This window comes from Pipistrellus hanaki (assembly GCF_964339955.1).
Source record: "Pipistrellus hanaki genome assembly, chromosome: 1".
In the NCBI taxonomy this organism is placed as follows: domain Eukaryota; kingdom Metazoa; phylum Chordata; class Mammalia; order Chiroptera; family Vespertilionidae; genus Pipistrellus; species Pipistrellus hanaki.
The window spans coordinates 35,407,741-35,427,065 of record NC_140503.1 but is presented as its reverse complement, the minus strand read 5'-3'; the positions used below and the strand labels follow the sequence as shown (position 1 = coordinate 35,427,065).

Below are 19,325 nucleotides of genomic sequence, written 5' to 3'. Positions count from 1 at the left end.
ACAGCCTTCGTTTCCATTATTTGCTTTCTTAACATTTTATAATGAAAACTTTCATAGGAAAGTTGCAAGAATTGTTTGTATATTAAATACCCACAACCTAGATTCTGCAATTCATATTTTAAGATTTGCTTTTCTGTATCCATCCTATCTTCCCTCTCCTATCCACTCATTAATGCATCTCATTTTTGTTATATTTCAAAGTAAGTATACTTTATACTTCAGAATGCCTCTCATAAACTGCGGTGGGGTGCTTCTGTCCTGCATGGAAACGGAGGACAGGTTCCTGAGTGGAGGAGCTGGGGATTAAGAAATAAAAGAAAGAGACAAGAGGCAGAAATAGATAAAAGCTGGGTGCCGGGTGGAGGCTGTCACTCTGATGGAGGGACAGTCAACACCCACCACAGACAACACAGCACATTTATTGATTTCCAGAGGGGGTTAAGGTCAAAGTTTTGGGTGTGCCCAGGTCCTATTAAGTCCCTCATTCCTGGGATTTAGCATATCAACACCTGGGTAAGTGAAGGTCCTATTCAGTCCTCATTCCAAGCACATGGATAAAGATAAGAAATCTGTAACCGTCTCCCACATTTGGGAGGCTGTTTCTGGGGGACAGCCATGCCAGTCACCTTGGACTCAGCTGACATTAATTTAAAGGTCATCCATGTGCATTCCCAAGGGGCCCTCTACAATAAACTATTTGTTTACTAGTTCTTTAGATAAAATTTATATACTGCAGTAAAAGTACAGGTCTTATGGGAAGCATTCCCTTAGTTGGGATAGGTTAATATATCTGTGTAACCCATAACCTTGTCATGCTATAGGACCATTACCATTACTATAGAATGTTCCTTCGTGCACATCCAAGTCAGTTTAACTTTTTAATCTCCCGCAATCTCTTCCATCAGTATCTTCTGAAACTACCTGCGCAGAGGGCCTGCTTTGTTAGCACATTTGGGTGACATTTTGTTAGGTAATCAGTATATAAAGATATCAAGAATACAGGCACTGTTCTCTCTGTCTCTGTCTGTCTCTCTCGTTAATCCTCACCCAAGGATATTTTCCCCGTTGATTTTTGGAGAGTAGAAGAAAGGGAGGGAGAGAGAGAGACAGAAAAAGAGAGAGAGGGAGGGAGGGAGGGAGGGAGGGAGGGAGGGAGGGAGGGAGGGAGGGAGAGAGAGAGAGAGAGAGAGAGAGAGAGAGAGAGAGAGAGAGAGAGAGAGAGAGAGAAAGAGAGAAAGAAGCTGGTTTGGCTCAGTGGATAGAGTGTTGGTCTGTGGACCAAAGAGTCTCGGGTTTGATTCCCATCAAGGGCACGAACCTCTGTTGCAGGCTCATCCCTGGCCCAGGCCCTGGTTGGGGCAAGTGTGGGAAGCAACATCAATGTTTTTCTCCGTCTTTCCCTCTTTCTAATCTTTCTAATCAATGGAAAAATATCCTCCAGTGAGGATTAACAAAACAAAACAAAAAAGAGAGAGATAAACATTAATGTGAGAGAGACATCAATTGGTTGCCTCCTGCACGTACCCCAACCAGGGCTGTGTTCTTTTTTTTTTTTTTTAAATATATTTTATTGATTTTGTACAGAGAGAAAGGGAGAGAGATATAGAGTTAGAAACATCGATGAGAGAGAGTCATCGATCAGCTGCCTCCTGCACACCCCCTACTGGGGATGTGCCCGCAACCAAGGTACATGCCCTTGACCGGAATCGAACCCGGGACCCTTCAGTCCCCAAGCCGACGCTCTATCCACTGAGCCAAACCGGTCCCGGCTAGGGCTGTGTTCTTGACTAGGAATTGAACTTGGACCCTTCAGTGCAAGAGCTGATGTTCTAACCACTGAGAAATACAGGCCATTGTGACCTGCTCTCTTTAAGCTTATAATTTAGTTTGGGTTTTAGTTTAGGTATTGCCAGAGAAAGCTTCCTAGGTGTGGGTCTTGAATTGGGCCTTTATTTTAGGGTCCAGATTTATTTATTTTTAATGGAGTGTGATTAGAAGTTATTTTTTTAATTTTTTAATTTTTGATTAGAAGTTACGATGTAAAGGAACAGTAGTAGACAAGGGTGGGACCCAGTTTTGGGAGGAGTGTGAGCATTATGCTGTACCCATGATAATTTAAAATTTTTAATTGATTTTAGAGAGAGAGAGAAGGGAGGGAGGGAAAAGAAGAAAGATTTTAAGCATTCATTGGTTGATTGACTCTTGTATGTACTCTGTGACTGGGGATCAAACCCAAAACCTTGATGTATAGGAACAATGCTCTAACCAACTGAGCTGTTTTTTGAGGAGGGGAGTAATGTGAAAAACTGACCTTTCAGTTAAATTCTTACCTCCTTTGTCATCTTTGGGATTTATTTATATAAAAGACCTCTTCATCTTTTAAATTCTCTTCTCTTAGTTCTTTGCCTCTGATTTCTCAGTTTTGCTGATAATTCTCTTCCAGATCCAAACTATCTAAAGCACATGTGTCAAACACAAGGCCCGCGGGCCAAATCCAGCCCGCCAGGCCTTGCAATGTGGCCCGCACCGCGTTGTCATCACTGCACTCCGCTGTCAGTTTATGACATTGTCAATTTATGACTGTTCAGTAAACCATTCGGCCCGCGATTTAGGCTGGATTTTAGATTTTGGCCCCTTCTCTGATTGAGTTCGACACTCCTAATCTAAAGCTTTGTTCTTGACTCTGTGGTATTTCTTGTAATCATGCCTCACCTCTTAGGGCTTCTCCATTATAATTCTTTTCAGGTTATGCCTACATCTGTATCCATAAGCTGTTAACTCTTGTTAGGCTCCTAACTTAATACAATGTTTCTTTTGTATATCCCTGTTTACTTTAGCAAGAGCATTTGCTCTAAGAAGTTGTAGCAAATGGGATTTATTGGGAAAGGAAGATATGTAAACTTTGAGTGGACTGAATGGACAGTTTAGACTAAGTTTCTTAGAATAAGAAAGATACAGCAAAGCTTGCCTATTGACACTGTGGACTGTGTTGTTGAAGCAGAATGCTGCTGCCACCATACTTTGGCAGAAGTTTTACTTCCTTAGACAGAACCATCATTATATATTACTTTCTGTTCTCCACTGAGGTTTTATGTCATATGTAAAACCTCAGCTTCAAGGGCATCTGGAAATTGTAGTTTTTAGTTGTCCATCCTCTATGACTTATAGGAAGTCCATATGAGAATAGATTGGAGTAAGTACAGAGTGAATATTCAGTACACTCAGTTTGTGAAAACTAAACTAATTTTCCTCAGATCCCCTCAATGTGACAAAGTTAAATCTTCTATAATTTTGCTGTTTCAAAGCATAGACTTAGGTCTTTTATTCTAGTTTCTTAACACATTGTGGATGGATCATGAGAATTTGCCAGCTTTGTTTAGCTCCACTTCATATTACACAGTAGTTTACAAAGTGTCATACTTTAAAAAGATATTAGCTTGTAAGAACATGTAATAAATAACTTCAACATGTAGTAAATAACTTCAAAATGCAGTGGGTATTTAATTTTAAAGCGTGCCGTTAACATTTATGTAAAATGTATTTTGTGCTTGTTCAATAGAAACTTAACTGGCCACTGGGTAAAGCTAGCAATGAAACTACTGGTCCGCAGTATGTTAAGATAGAAACAACTGAAATTAACTGTACCATTTAGATTTTTTATATTGTGATAATAACAAAAAGCCCAACTCAACTCACTGGCTGAAAAGTCCAAAGGTGTAGCTTGATCCACTGTACTTATGTGATCAGAACTTCATCTTCTTCTTTCTGCTTCTATGGGGTGTTGGTCCCTTTGTGGTTACAGCATGTTTGTCTGCAGCTGAAGCTCCACATCCTCATGCCATGAATTTCAGAGGAGGGGAAGGAAGGGTGCTTCTATAGAAGATGTAGGGCAGGTCTCATGATTATTTTGCTCCAAACCCCTTTGGCTTATAGGACCCCTTTTCTGAGTTATATTTTTTTTAAAAAAATTAAATACACAGGACTACAAAGGAAATAGTTATATTAAATGTATATTTGGGCCGAAACCGGTTTGGCTCAGTGGTAGAGCGTCGGTCTGCGGACTGAAGGGTCCCGGGTTCGATTCCGGTCAAGGGCATGTACCTTGGTTGCAGGCACATCCCTGGTAGGGGGTGTGCAGGAGGCAGCTGGTTGATGTTTCTCTCTCATCAACATTTCTAGCTCTCTATCTCTCTCCCTTCTTCTCTGTAAAAATCAATAAAATATATTTAAAAATATATATATTTGGCTTCCCATCGAGATGGCGGTGTAGGTAAATGTGGTACTTACGTCTTCCACAACTGCATCAAAATTATAACTAATCTACAGAACAGCCATCATTCAAAACTATCTGAAATCTAGCTGAATGAAAGACCTACCACTAAAGATGTAAAGAAGAAGCCACATTGGCATTCCTCATAGGAATACTTCTTTAAAATATATATCTCCTCAACAAGGGAAACAAAAGGGGGAAAAATGGGACTGCATTAAACTAAAAAGTTTTTGCACAGCAAAGAAAACCATCAACAGAATGAAAAGATAATGCCCTGAATGGGTGAACAAGTGTTGGCAAGGATGTGGAGAAAAGGGAATCTTCATGCATTGTTGATGGAAATGCAGATTGGTTCAGTCATGGTGGAAAGTTACCTCAAAAAATTAAAAATGGAACTGTCTTATGACCCAGCAATTCTGTTTCTGGGACTTCCCCTAAAGAAACTGAAACACTAATTTGAAAGAATATATGCACCCCTATGTTCATTGTAGCATTATTTACAATAGCTGAGATTTGGAAGCAGCCCAAGTGTCCATCAGTATATGAGTGGATGAAACAGCTATGGTACATATATACACAGTGGAATACTATTTGGCCATAAAAACACAGAATATTTTACCCTTTATGACAGCATAGATGGACCTGCAGAACATTATGCCAAGTGAAATAAGCCAGTCAGAGAAAGGCAAGTACCATATGATTTCACTCATGTGGAATTTAATGAATAAACTGAACTAACAAGCAAAATAGAGATAGACTCATAGATAGCAGTCTGACAGCTCTGGTGGAGGGGGGCCCTGGAGAAGGTGGGTGGAGGGATAGCAAAACAACAACAAAAACTCATGGACATGGAATACGGCATGGTGATTGTGGAGCGGGGGTGGGTGGAGGTGGAAGAGGGTACGGGGGATAAATGGTGATGAGAAAAAAAGTACAGGGTGTTTAGAAAGGAATAAAAATTAAAGAAGAAGCCACATTGAAACTGGTACAGGGAGCAGAGGGGAGCAGGGTACATGGAACAGGCTGGTCCAACATCCACATGTGACAGGTAAAAACCAGGAGGAATATCTTGCTGTGGAGGTTCCTTGAAAGGAGCAAAAGGTCCTAGCCCCACACCAGGTCCCCCAGCCCAGAGTTCCAATGCCAGGAAAAGAAGTCCCATGACTTCTGGCTGTAAAATCCACAGTGATTGTGGCTGAATGAGATGGCAAGCTGCTGGAGTCCCAGGCAGTTTTAAAGGGTCTGAGCACAAACTTGCTTGGGCTCACTCCCTCTGAGTTCCAGCACTGGGGCAACATGTCAGAAGGCATTGGGGGCTTGTGGAGAAGAACTGTCTGGTATCAGAGCAGCTTTCTCCTAGCTGAAGTGCTGGCAGAGGCCATTGTTCTTTTGAGAACTTCCCCCACAGAGCCAGCAGGCAGGTACCAAAACTGAGACTCAATCAACATATCACTGTTTGCCTCACAGTGGTGATTCCTTGAGACCCCCCCCAGCCCCACCCAGTTTGTGGGTCCATTCACGCCATCTCCAATGGCTTTTCCATATAATGGCCTGTCTTGGCTCATGCTTCAGATTTCCCTAAATTCTCAAACAAGCAGCACCTGGCCTCAGTGTGCCCTGTACTCTCACTAAGTGGTCCCAGGCTCAGTATTAGTGGCAGCCCCCGTTGGCTGGAAGCTTTGCTTCACCTGGGCACCTCCAGCTTGCTTTCTAACTCATGCTAGGTGGTCCCAGGTAAAACAGGACTGTGGCTGACCGTAAAAAAAGACATGGAAACCATAAAAAAGAGCCAGTCAGAAATGAAGGCTACACTAACTAAAATTAGTGTTTTATAGGGAATCAATAGAATAGTTGAGGCAAAGAATCAAATCAGCGATTTGGAATGTAGGAAACAACACACAATGAGAAGAGCAAAAAGGAAAAAAATCCAAAAGAATGAGGATAGTGTAAGGAGCTTCTGGGACAACTTCAAGTGTACCAACATATTATGGGAGTACCAGAAGGAGAAGAGAGAGAGGAAATTGAAAATCTATTTGAAAAAATAATGACAGAAAACTTCTCTAACAAGTCCAGGAAGTGCAGAGTTCCAAACAACATGAACCTGACAGGCCCACACCAAGACAATCATTTAGAATTGAAGGACAGATAAAGAGCTTCCCAGACAAGAAAAAGTTGAAGGAGTTTATCACTATCAACCCAGTATTACAGTAAATGTAGGGTTGTTTTTTTTTTTAAGAAGAAGGATAAAGAAGAAATATGAACAATAAAATGGCAATAAATACATACCTATAAACAATTGAATCTAAAAAAAAATGACCAAGCAGAACAGAAACAGACTCCTAGATACAGAGAATTTTGATGGTTGCCATATCGATGGGGGATTGGGATGGGAGAAAAGTTGAAAGGATTAAGAAGTACAAATTGGCAGTTATAGAATAGTCATGGGAATATAAAGCACAGCATAAGGAATATAGTCAATATTCTAATAACTATGTATGGTGTTAGATGGTACACAATTTATTGGGATGATCACTTAGTAAGTATATACTATTGGAGTATATACCTGAAATTAATATAATATTGTATGTCAACTATAATTGAAAAATAAAAACTGATTTAAAAAAAAATCCCAATCCACACTCCAGTATAACACAAAGGATCAGATTGTCAGTTCTAATCATGAATTAGAACTCTTGCCCAGTGTCAGGCTTCACTAATAATTTCTAGGAGAGGGAATCAAGAAGCCGTTCTGTTAAATGGAGGTTGGCTCCTGCGTGACGTGATTTCCCATGATCTTATCATGGCTGACCTCTTCCGAGCCAGTGAGTTGCATGTCTATTACAGGAAGAGAGTACCTGAGAGCCATCCTTAACTATATAGTTTTTCTTCTTTGACTTATTAGTATACAAAACATTTGAAAAAATTCCTAATGATTGAACTATCTTTGATTTGTCATGATATTTACCATTTTTAGGTGTTTTGAAATTTTTAATAAAATCCTGGATTTATAGTAAAAAAAAAAAAAGGAATATATAGTTAACCAAATTATTTTTTTAATTATATGATTAATATGTGCTTTATTAAATAATATTTTAGTCCAAATAATATTAAATAATATTCTTTATTAAATAATAACTTAGGCCAAATAAGTTTAATAAATTCCAAGTAGTGATGAACCAGTCACTGAGAATATGGATATCTATTTGGTTTAGCCAGCATGGGCCTTTCCTGGAGCTGGGGATGAGGTCATTGCTACCTAAGCAGCATGTTGGGAGAGAAGTGAATTCACATCCAAGGATTACTGGATGCTGAGTAGCAAATAGTATCTGTCCATTGTGTCATACTTAGTCCCCTCTCCCTTGTACTCTTAGTTAACCAATTAAAGTTTTAGTGAGTCTTTTACTTGGATTTGTCTTTTCCTGATTAGTCACTCAGGTGGCATTCTAGGCCTCCAATATGGAGTATGTGTGATAGACTATTGGGTTACAAAAAGAAAAATATTTGAGCTGTTTATTTTTCTTGTCCTATTAGTATTGATTTTTGCTTTTGCTTATCTCTATGTAAAATATAGTGTACTAGAGGCCCGGTGCATGAAATTTGTGCACTGGGTCGGGGAGAGGGGGTCCCTCAGCCCACACACACACACACACACACACACACACAATATTTCAGAGAGGTAGAGAGTCTCTTGCATACCCCCTACTGGAGATTGAGCCTGCAACCCGGACATCTGCACCGACAAGGAATCAAACTGTGACCTCCTGGTTCACCTGGTTCATAGGTAGACCCTCAACATTTGAGCCACACCAACTGGGCCGTGGCATCACATTTAAAAGTAGCTCTTGAAACTTTTTGTAAGATCCTATACTCCATCACATGTCTGTGGGATTGTCTGTGACAAATCTGGTGCTCAATTAGGCAGTTTTCTGAGCCTTGCTTTCCCCTTTCCATTTCTCTAAGTGTAATCATCCATTATAGAAAGCCTGTTAGAGTAAAACCTCTTTGGACTCCCAGCCCCTCTACAGTCTTTCCATTTCCTGAATTCCTGTGGCGTATATTGAGTACTCGGCCAATTAGCACTTCATTATTCAGTATATTATTGTTTATTGCTCATTGCTTCATGTGTATTAGTCTTATAGGATCAGGGGGAGGCAGGGCCTCAGGGGTCACTAGGCTGGGGCTTGGCAAACAGTGATGGCTGCGGACAGCCCTCTCTGCCTTTCAGCATTTCCAAGTCCCCGTGCTCCAGTGCAGTAAACAATGATTGCTGCGCGCTCCTCTGCAAAAAAGTCACCTTCGCTTTTGGACCCGATGGCCGACAGGCCAGCTTCTCCCCGTAGGCATCTGGGTCCCCGGGTGTCCCTAGAAACTGGACTTCAGGATGATCGGGAGCTTCTTTCCCTTTTGATTGAAAAAAAGCCACGCGCCCAGTTGCCCGCCACCAGCCGGATTCATGTGCCTCCGTACCTCAGCTTTTCAGCTTTTTAGCGCTTGTGCTCCTTTCTCTTTCCTTCTCCTTGTAAGACTTCCGTTCAACCAGCTTTCCCGTGGTTCTGGGTGATAGACCACGTCTTTTAGTTGTAGTTTTGAAATTGTTGTGCATTAGATTAGTTGTTTACCTTTGCCACCACCTTGGTTTCTCCTGGTTTTTTTTATTTTTATTTTTATTTTTTATTTTATTAATTTTTTACAGAGAGGAGAGGAGAGAGATAGAAACATCGATGAGAGAGAGTCATCGATCAGCTGCCTCTAGCACACCCCCTACTGCGGATATGCCCGCAACCAAGGTACTGTACATGCCCCTGACCGGAATCGAACCCGGGATCCTACATTCTGCAGGCCGACGCTCTATCCACTGAGCCAAATCGGTTTCGGCGGTTTCTCCTGTTTTGTTTTGTTTTTTAAATTCTGTTTTGTTTTCTATTTTGCTGGTTAACTTAGACACCTTCTAGCAGATTCAGTTGTAGGAGTTTGTGTATTAAAATGCTCATTTGCTTCTTGAAAATTAAAAATATTAATATTTTTAATTTTCAAGAAGTATTATTATGAAGTATAATTTGTAATGGTAAAATCACTCTTGGAACAAAAGTATTGATTATCTGGAGTTTCTGAAGGTGAAATTTGAGTTTAACAAAGAAGTCTCAAAGGACACATTTGCTCTATTGTCTAGGAACCAGGAGAGGTAAACTTGTTTCCCAAGTAGGGCAAGAGATTTTATTTCAAGTTCAGTCATCAGAATTATTCTCTTTACTTTCTACCCACCAGTTACTTTAGTCTGTAGTTCAGGCATCTTTGCTTTGATGAAGATTTCTACCTCCATGACAGTGCTTTAGCCTATATGGGATACTGCAAATGAGTATGAAAATGGATCAATTAAGTGTTGAAAGCCATTTTATGTGTGAAATATAATTTAACAAATTCTTGTGAAAAAATTCATGACCTTTTAAACAATGAAAGCAATCTACTAAAAAAATTCACTCAAATGAGAAATATGCCAAAGAATAAAATAATACTATACATAATTTTTTATTATATTTGTAAATTGTACTTATGTTGAAATTTAAAAATATATATTATAATACTATTTTTGTGTTCTATGAAAATATTTGTTGCTCCATATAGACCAAATTTTTAATCAAGAACCCCCCCCCCCCAGGTCAATGGTGTCCCGCTTTACCAATGTTAAAATCTGGTCACCTTACCATTGGGAGTTGTGCAGAAGGCAGCTGATCGATGTTTCTCGCTCATTGATGTTTCTGGCTCTCTCTTCCTCTCTGTAAAAAAATCAATAAAATATATTTAAAAAAAGAATGGTAAAGGATCTGAGATTTTACTGTCTAAATGTATTTAGTTAGCCTGCCACAGCTTTATGGATGTTGATAGAAGACACAGATTTTGTGTTGGTGGAGGGCCCAGAGGCAGAGATGAAGTACAGTATCACTCAGAGCAATAGCAGTACCCAGAGTATTAGCATTCATTTGTGTCATTGTCCCAAGATTCAGTTCCCACAGGACACTGCAGAGAGGACCAGTTAACACTGGTTCAACTAGTAGATTTTGTTACTGGAGAAAACCCTCTGAGTTAAGGGATTTCAAATATTTTATAATGCCATCTTTTGCTCCAGCTCCAGAAGAGAGACAGTAAGTATGCCTGTTATTTGCTCTTTTTTTTTTTTTTTAATATATTTTATTGATTTTTTTTTTTTTTTTTTTTACAGACAGGAAGGGAGAGGGATAGAGAGCTAGAAACATCGACGAGAGAGAAACATCGACCAGCTGCCTCTTGCACACCCCACACTGGGGATGTGCCCACAACCAATGTACTTGCCCTTGACCGGAATCGAACCTGGGACCCTTCAGTCCACAGACCGACGCTCTATCCACTGAGCCAAACCTGTTTCGGCTGTTATTTGCTCTTGAGGAAGCAAATTTCCAACACTGTTTGCTGTATGGGCATCCGTAAAAGTATAGTCCAGAACAAAGATCAGACTGTGCCTTGCTTGCGAGATATAGAGACTCATGAAGAATTATTTCCCACCACTACTATCCTGTTCTCCACCTTCTTTCTGATACATCATTATTTTTAGCTCTCTGATTACCTTGGTAAGTACTGTGTATTTATTTTATTTCACTAACAATAGGTGATATCTTTTGACTTCCTGCTTTGAAAAAGGAGCATTTTAGTAAGGGATAATTTGGCGTGTTAGAAAACCACGTCAATCATAATTTAACTGAAAAAGGAAAATTTCCCCCAGAACTTAGAGTTCAGGAGGATTCAGGTGCTCAAACCTTGCTTTAAATAATTGGTCTTTTACTATGTCTGCTTTCTGTCTTTTAGCTTTATTTTCAGGAACTTCTCCTTTACCCTTTCTCCCACCGGACTTGATTCTAGGCTGTGTGTTTATTTCTGAACAAGTAACTATTGCAAGGTGGAAATAACTAGATTAGAATAGGGCTTGGTTATATGCCTGCCCTTGGGGATGGATGTGGGATCAGCCCCATTTGAATCAGTGTATTGGGGATGGGGAGAAGGTAGTTCTCCAAAGTTAAAACAGGATGCCGTTATCTTCCCATGTCAGAGTTCTCAGTTGTAGGATTTGTTTTTAAAACTTCCTTTATTTCTCCATTTGTATGAGCTTTGGGGACCGAACCCTCAACCTTGGCATATTGGGATGATGCTCAAACTATACAGGGCAGATATTTCATTTTTTTAAAGGTAGTGTAAAAGTTCTAGTATCTCCTGTTTTCATACTTATCTCCTCCTGATGCCCTCTATCAATCTGCGCTTTATGGAGAACTGCTGCTCAGCTGGTGTTCTGTCATTTGCTTTCATTCTCCTATCTCTCCCCCCCCCCTCCCCCACTATACTCCTATCTTACCTAATAATAGAGAAACATGTAAATTGACAGTACCTGTGCTACGCCCACAATCAGAGTGAGTATGCAAATTAGTCCAACAAAGATGGAGGTTAATTTGCATACATACCTGGGTCCTGGGAACCTCCTTGGCATCCAGGTCACTACCAGCAGGCTGTTGGAGGGGCCCAGCCTGCGATCAGAGGGGTAGGATGGGAGGAGGGGGTGGGCGCTTCCCAAGCTTAAAGCCTGGGGCTTAGGATGGGGCTGAGCCTGCGACCAAATGCAGACCATCTGGTAGTCAGCACTGGGTTGCCCAGCTGCAGCCTGGCAACCCAGCACTGACTGCTTAGGTGGCTGAGACCCAGAAAGTGAGTCAGGGTCTGATCTGTAACCTCAGTGGAAGCTGTTGATCAGTGTACTTACCTCTTTCTCTCCCTCTTTCTTTCTGATCTTCATCAGCAGCAGGCTTTTCTTTCTCTCCTAGCCTCCGGAGGCTGCTGTTAAAGCCCTGCCTCTTTGATCAGGCCCAGAGATAGGCCTGGAGATGCTGACTGGCATAGGAACCAACCAATCAGAACCAAAGTTGAGTGCTGTGGGGGACCAATGGCTGCCTAGGAGGCAGCTTCTGACACTGACTAGCATAGGAACTGACCAATGAGAACCAAAGTGGGTGCTGTGAGGAGCCATTGGCTGCCTAGGAGGCAGAGCTTTTGATGCTGACTGGCATAGGAACCGACCAATCAGAACCAAATTGGTCAGCAGAGGCGGGCATCAGGGGTGACATCAGGCCTTCAGGAGAGGGCAGTTAGGGGTGATCGGGCTGCCAGGGAGAAGCATTTAGGGGCAATCAAGCAAACAGGCAGGTGAGCAGTTAGGAGCCAGTGGTCCCAGATTGTGAGAGGGGTGTCTGACTGCCAGTTTAGGCCGGATCCCTGGGGTTGGGCCTAAACTGGCAGTCAGACATCCCGCAAGGGGTCCCTAATTGGAGAGGGTGCAGGCTGAGTTGAGGGAATCCCCCCTTCATGCACGAGTTTTGTGCACTGGGCCTCTAGTTTCCTATATATCTCTTTTTCTTTTATCATTTTCTTTTTTGCTTTGTTTTGCTGGGGTACATATTAAGGTGAGACTGAAATATTTTTATTATATTCTTAAACTGGGAATAGAATTCTAGATTGAACATAATTTTCTGTTAGAACTTCAAAGGTAGTATCCTTATTGATTTTGATGAGATGTCTTAGGCTATTTTAATTCTTGTTCCTTTGTAGATAAGCTGCCTTTTCTCTGAAAGGTTGTCTTTGTTTGAAACTTCCCAATGATATGTCTTGGTTTGGGCCTCTATTTGTTTGAACTTGGAATGGTCCCTACTAAGGGGTAGACTTCTGCAAAGTCTTCTTCTATTAATTTATTAATATTTTAGTTGTGGGAAATTAATATTTCTTTGAAAGTTTCCTCTCTTTGATTTCTGTTTTTCTTTTTGTTCTGGAGTTCTTGTTAGTCAAATGCCTTCCTCCTGGACTGATGTTGTGTTTCCTTTGATATTTTTTTCTTCTTGGTTTTGGTCTGTTTTCTTGATTTTTGTCTCCACAACTTCAAATCTTATACTGCCTTAAAATTTTTTGTTTTTCTAAGAGTCTTTTTTCATTCTTTTTTGCCTTTTCACAGCTTCCTATCTTGCTTTATGGATGTAGTATCTTGACTCTGAGGATTTCAATTAGAAGGCTTTTAACAAGTTCTATTTTATTAATTGTTTCTTTGTCAGATTCTTGTCTCTTTCATGTTTCAGATGTTTGATACTGATTTAACTAATCCAATGGAAGAATGAAGCAATATAAAACTGATTGGGACTTCAGTACCTAGATAGGGTCTCTCAACTGGTGAGCTTTGCATTAGGATAAGCAGTTAGGGAACCCCATTATTTTTGATGATGCCCATAATAGGTCTGTTAATTCTCTCTAGATAGTTTATTTTCGTTAAAACAGGACCCACCAGGTCCCCCTCTCCCCCCCCCCCCCCCAAATAATGTAAAGTCTCAAATATAATTGGGTTTGTGAAGAGGCTTAATGATCTAGGGTTTAGAATTGTTCAAATAGTTATCTTTCCTGTATTTCAGAGTAAAGTTTTAGGGTAGGGTACAGTCTAGCAGAACGCAGCCCAGACATTGGAGCTAGCTGCTTGGGTTCAAATCTGGTTTTGCCACTTAGTTACACGTAAGTTACTTAAGTTACTGAACCTCTCATCGCCCCTTTTCTCATCTGTAATTGGACAATAATAATAGCTACCTAACTGGTTGTTATGAGAATTTAGTTAAACATACATATATTAAATGCCTGGCATATAGTTAGTTCTCAGGTGTTAATTTTTTCCTTTTCTCCCTGCTAATAACAACAATTATGTGATTTGGATATGGCAGTGATTGCCCACAGCAGAAATTTTGGTACGCAGTTGTCTTTTTTTCTTTCTTTCTTACTTATGTGTTCATTGGTTGATTCCCTCCCCTTCCCCCCCAAAAATATTTTTATTGATTTCAGAGAGGAAGGGAGAGGGAGAGAGAGGTAGAAACATCAATGATGAGAGAGAATTATTGACTTGCTGCCTCCTGCATCCCCCCTATTGGGGATTAAGCCTGCAACCTGGGACTCTCAGTCCCCAGGCCACTGCCCTGTCAACTGAACCAAACCAGCTAGGGCTCATTAGTTGATTATTGTATGTGCCCTGACCAGGGATCAAACCTGCAACCCTGACTCATCGGAAAGGTGCTCCAACCAACTGAGCCACTCGGCCAGGGCAGGGTTAGGTCGTTTTAGACTGTGGTTTTCTCTTTAAAACCTCAAAAGAACACTTGGTAAGTGCTGAAATGTATATGTGCAAATGTTTTCATAAAAGTTGTTAAAGGTCCTCTTATTCCCCCACTGTCAAAAAGGATCTCAGTAAAGATAACTTGATAAAAAAAAAAGTAGTCTTGGAGCACAGCCAGAAAACTAGGAATGAAAAGTACGTGGCCAGAAACTCACACTTATAATCATACGTGCTCAAGATATTAGGGAAGTTTTGTTACCATATAAAACACACTGACAGTCCTAGTTTTGGGATTTCAGAAATGTTAAAAGTTTCTTTATAAATGGATGTTTAAGGAAGGACTGGCAGGAGGAAATTACTTCTTAAACATTTTTATTATTTTTTTTTTGCTTTGGTATGACCCATTAGGCTGGAACACGTGAGCCTTTCCTTGCCATACTCTCAACTGTCTATTTGTAAAATTTAGGTGAGTTAAAAGAGTAAAACTCTTTAGTGGTTCCTACACTCCCCTTGTTCCCCCAAACTTGACCCTTTTTGGAACTACAGGTTTTAGTTTAGATTACTTACCTTGTTTCTCCCCCTCCCTTCCCCCCCTCACATGAGTGGAGCAAGTCCTTGAAATCTATTAATGTTACTCTTTTGTCTTCAGTAGGGAGTTTTAGGTAAAGGCAGGTGGCCAGGGAAAGCATAGCCATTCTAAAGAGTTAGGTTGGGTCTGTTTGAGGGCAGCAGGGTGTACAATTTGAGCCACTTGGGCAGGGCAGGTTATGAAACAGCTGGTTACAACAGGTGAGTCATGTCACAAGTACTCATAGTTCACCATTTCTTGTTCCCCACCTCCGGTTGCTGTCTGGTAGATAGTACAGTTCAGAACATAAGCACTGGGTCAGTTCTGGGGTACAGGAAGACAGAGCGGCAGGGGGCACCATGGGGAGCTAGAGACCAAGCAAAGGGACTAGGCTAAAAGATGCAGATGTAGCTCCAGCAGCAAGGAAGGGCAAGCTGGAAGGGCAAAGTTGCATACAGAAAATCTGATAACAAAATCCAGAGACAAATGGTGGGGGGCTGAGGGTGGTGGTGTTAGAGAATAACCAAAGGACTTCTGTGTATGCATATTAGCATAACCGATGGACACAGACACCGGGGCTGTGGGGCTTGCCCAGGGTGGGAATGGCTGGGGGTGGGGGGTCAACCGGGGAAAAAGGAGACATATGTAAAACTTTAGACAATTAAAAAAAAGAAAAAGTAAAGGAGTAATTTTTAATTTCTTAAGTGATAGTTTCTTTCATGAGGCCTCAAAATGGTTTATTGCACATGTGTCAAACACAAGGCCCGCCGGCCAAATCCAGCCCGCCAGGCCTTGCAATGTGGCCCGCACCGCGCTGTCATCACTGCACTCCGCTGTCAGTTTATGACATTGTCAGTTTATGACTGTTCAGTAAACCATTCAGCCCACGATTTAGGCTGGATTTTAGATTTTGGCCCCTTCTCTGATTGAGTTCGACACCCCTAGTTTATTGGTAGGCGTATTCCCACCAAACCTTTAGGTTTGAATAACAGGATATCAAATGGAGGTGACTTTTGGAATTCCTTCATCTTGAATCAGAAGTTTGGACCTGGAAAATGGCTGTATGCTAGTTTGCTTCTGCTTGGTGCAATAGGAAGTTTGTATGATGTTAGGATAGTTAGTAGGATAGAAATTAGAATACCTTTGCACACATCAGGTGATTTGGTAGTATTTGTTTGGGAGAAAGTATAGCTGGTTCTTGAATAATGATATTTTGTTTAGTGTCTTTTTGTTATGAGATGCCATAGGAACTTAACTCTTGTTTATATTAATTAACGTATGGTAAAAGAACCTATTGAGGATGTTAAGTGTAGGAATAAAGGAGTCTTCTCAAGGAAACTCCCTTTAGTAGTTATTTTTGTCATAAGTAACGGTGAGTCTGAATACTAAAATAGACTTTATAATTAGAAAGTATGCTAACTGGTTACTTAGTAGATATGAGAAACACATTTTATGGTGTTTCTGTGGTTTAGAGATGAATTGATTATAGGCTAAGAATTTGTTTGTTTGTTTTTTTCTTAGCAAGGTTCTTTCTAAATCCAGTCTAACCACTCTGGGCAAATAATACGTCATAGTATAAGCGATTTGCCTGTGATTTGAACTAGATCCATTTTCTTTTTCTGATGAATAATGGAAGTGGTAAAGAGGTTAAGAGTTGTCAGAGCTTGTGAGTTAATCATGAGTCAAAATCTTACCATCAATATTTGCTCCTGTTTCTTAATTTAAGCAGCGTAGTTTCATGTTCCTGTTCTGGAATAAACGGAAAACAAATAGTATATTGCGCATATTGGAGCAGAGTAGAGTATAAGAAATAGTAAAAGACATTGTGCATTCATTGCCTGGAGTTAGAAGGTATCCTATACAATAGAAACCACTCTTAGGATGTGACATGGGAGAAAAGCAAAAATGAAACAATTCTTAGCTCCTTAAATTTCAGCAGTTTGTTTGGAGATACATTTATAATAGTAAATATATTTATAAGTGAATTGGACTAGCAAGTTTTTGCTTGGTTGCTGGTGCAATTCTCATGGTTCCTTTCCCTACTGGGAATATAGGTAGACTCTTGAGGAAGGGTCTTGGTTATGTCAACTGGCTTGACAACCTGCTTAAAAACACTTGAGATGTACCTAATATACCCCCATAAACTTAGGACCCTGAATATACCAGGGTTTGGTACTATGATGATATTAAATGAACTTCCTTTTGTATTAGGTTTAAAGTTTGAAAAGCGTGCTATTAATCCATTGGCACAGCTCTCTGAGGTTGAACAGTTTTTGTTGGTGGAATGACTTCTCTACCAGTAGGAGCAAATAATGACGGTAGAGAGGTTCAGACTGTGTGACCTCTTGGGGACGGGTTATAAAAAGGACTCAAATATCATATTGGAAATAAGGAAACTTCAGATTATATGCATATTCTGTTCATTTAAAAATTAAAGACTTTTGCTGAAACCGGTTTGGCTGGGTGGATAGAGCGACGGCCTGCGGACTGAAGGGTCCCAGGTTCGATTTCAGTCAAGGGCATATACATTGGTTGCGGGCACATCCCCAGTAAGAGATGTGCAGGAGGCAGCTGATCATTGTTTCTAACTCTCTATCTCTCTCTCTTCCTCTCTGTAAAAAAATCATTAAAATATATTTTAAAAAATTAAAGCCTTTCCATTTCTAGAAAAACAAAACTGAAAAATACCTTTTAATTTCTTCTCACTGCTGTCCTCATTGTTAGGTATTCATAGTTCTAATTTATCTACATTTGGAAACATGGTTACTTCATGTTAAAGTACAGAGTACTTTAAAAAGGGAGCAGTCCTCTCTTTCCCACCACCCACGGACCTTTATTAACTGTGCTGTAAATATAAATAAAGCTTACTTCCATAGAGTCCATTTCAGCTAACAGTGTAAGTCCCTCTCTATTTACCAGATAGTAATTTTTTTTAAAAAAAGGAAGGTTTTTACGTACTTGAGTGGTATTTGCATATACATTTTGTTTCTAAAATATATAACTTAATTCTAATTCATTTGTAACACAGATGTACTACTAATTATTTACATAAAGGCAAACACAGTAGTCAAATAGAACCATCCTTTTATGCCATTCTCAATTTTTGGTAGCTTTTATTCTTTTGTTTTCTGACATATTTCTGGCTATTTATGAACTATGCTGTTGTGCTAAAGTTATAAGAAACTGGCCATCTTTGGTGAAAAATGGCAGAATTCTACAGCTTTAAATGAACTCACTTAACATTTTCTGATCTCTGCAAATCTTTTCAGGAAAAAGTAGACAGATTTGCTAACATCATTGGGCAAGGGGCACAAACAAAGCACTTTACTTTGGAAGATAGTGACTGTTTTAAATCTTTGTCACTCTCTTTTGAAAATAAAGTACAAAATAGCACCTAAGAGACAGTTGCCAATGGTGCTTTGATATCACTATAGAGTTGAATGTCTCATTTGCAAACACTTTCAAGTAATGTTGTATTGTATAATGGGTTTCTCCTATTAGCTTGTTGAATGTATCTCTCTCTCTCTCTCTTTCTCTGGCTCATCAGTGTTTCTGTGAATGGCTCTGTGAACAAGACTTTACTCACTGGTGGGCCAGATTTCAGCCAGAAGTTCATGATTCCAGTGATGTATCTATTAAACAACTTTTACTTACCCCTTTATAAGTAAACTATAAGCGGCTCTACCAAAGAAAATTTGGAAAAAGTTGGAATAGGAATTTGAACCTAAGTTTTGAAAGTTTACCTTAGAAGGACTTATAAATATATTTTTTGTTTTTGTTTTTTCATGGACTAGCTTTTAAAGAAGTGTTGATTAATTAGAAACTTCAGGAAAGACCTCAGAAGAGCTGAAAATTGAAGTGGTTATAAAGCTAGCTCCCTTTATTGAGTGCTCATAGCATTTTTGCTACGCACTTTATAGTCATGTTTGTTAAAGGTAGAACAGGATCATTGTTGTCATATTATTAGACTCAAGAATGAGGTGTTATTCTTTCCCCCCCCTAAAACTCATTGTTTATTTTTTGAAAATTTTATTCATTAATATTAGAGAAAAGGAGAGAGAGAAACATCAATTTGTTGTTCTACTTGTTTATGCATTCATTGGTTGTTTCTTGTATGTACCCGGGCTGGGACCAAACTTGCAGCCTTGGCGTAGAGGGACCATGTTCTAACCACTTAATACCTGGCCCTGGCATGCTATTCTTTATTTTCCCCAAAGCTCTTGGGATGTACCAATATGCAGGTAAGGTTGAGAACAGTTGCTTTAGGAAGAGTCACAGATTTTTGATTTGGGTCTTTGGGTTGATGGGTGGTTGTGCTTTTTGGAGAGAAACTT

General features: G+C 40.0%; 1 protein-coding gene across 3 annotated transcripts in view; it reads left to right on the top strand.

Annotated features, from left to right (window-relative positions):
- The window catches only part of FBXO34 (F-box protein 34), a 54,641-nt gene that overhangs the window by 4,380 nt on the left and 30,936 nt on the right, over positions 1 to 19,325 (top strand). The window contains exon 2 of one of the 3 annotated variants that reach the window (XM_084877490.1): positions 10,488 to 10,872. The exons of the other annotated variants lie outside the window; for them this stretch is intronic. The gene's annotated coding sequence lies outside the window, so the exon portion shown is untranslated. The remainder of the gene's footprint in view (positions 1 to 10,487; positions 10,873 to 19,325) is intronic. 3 annotated transcript variants of the gene reach the window in all.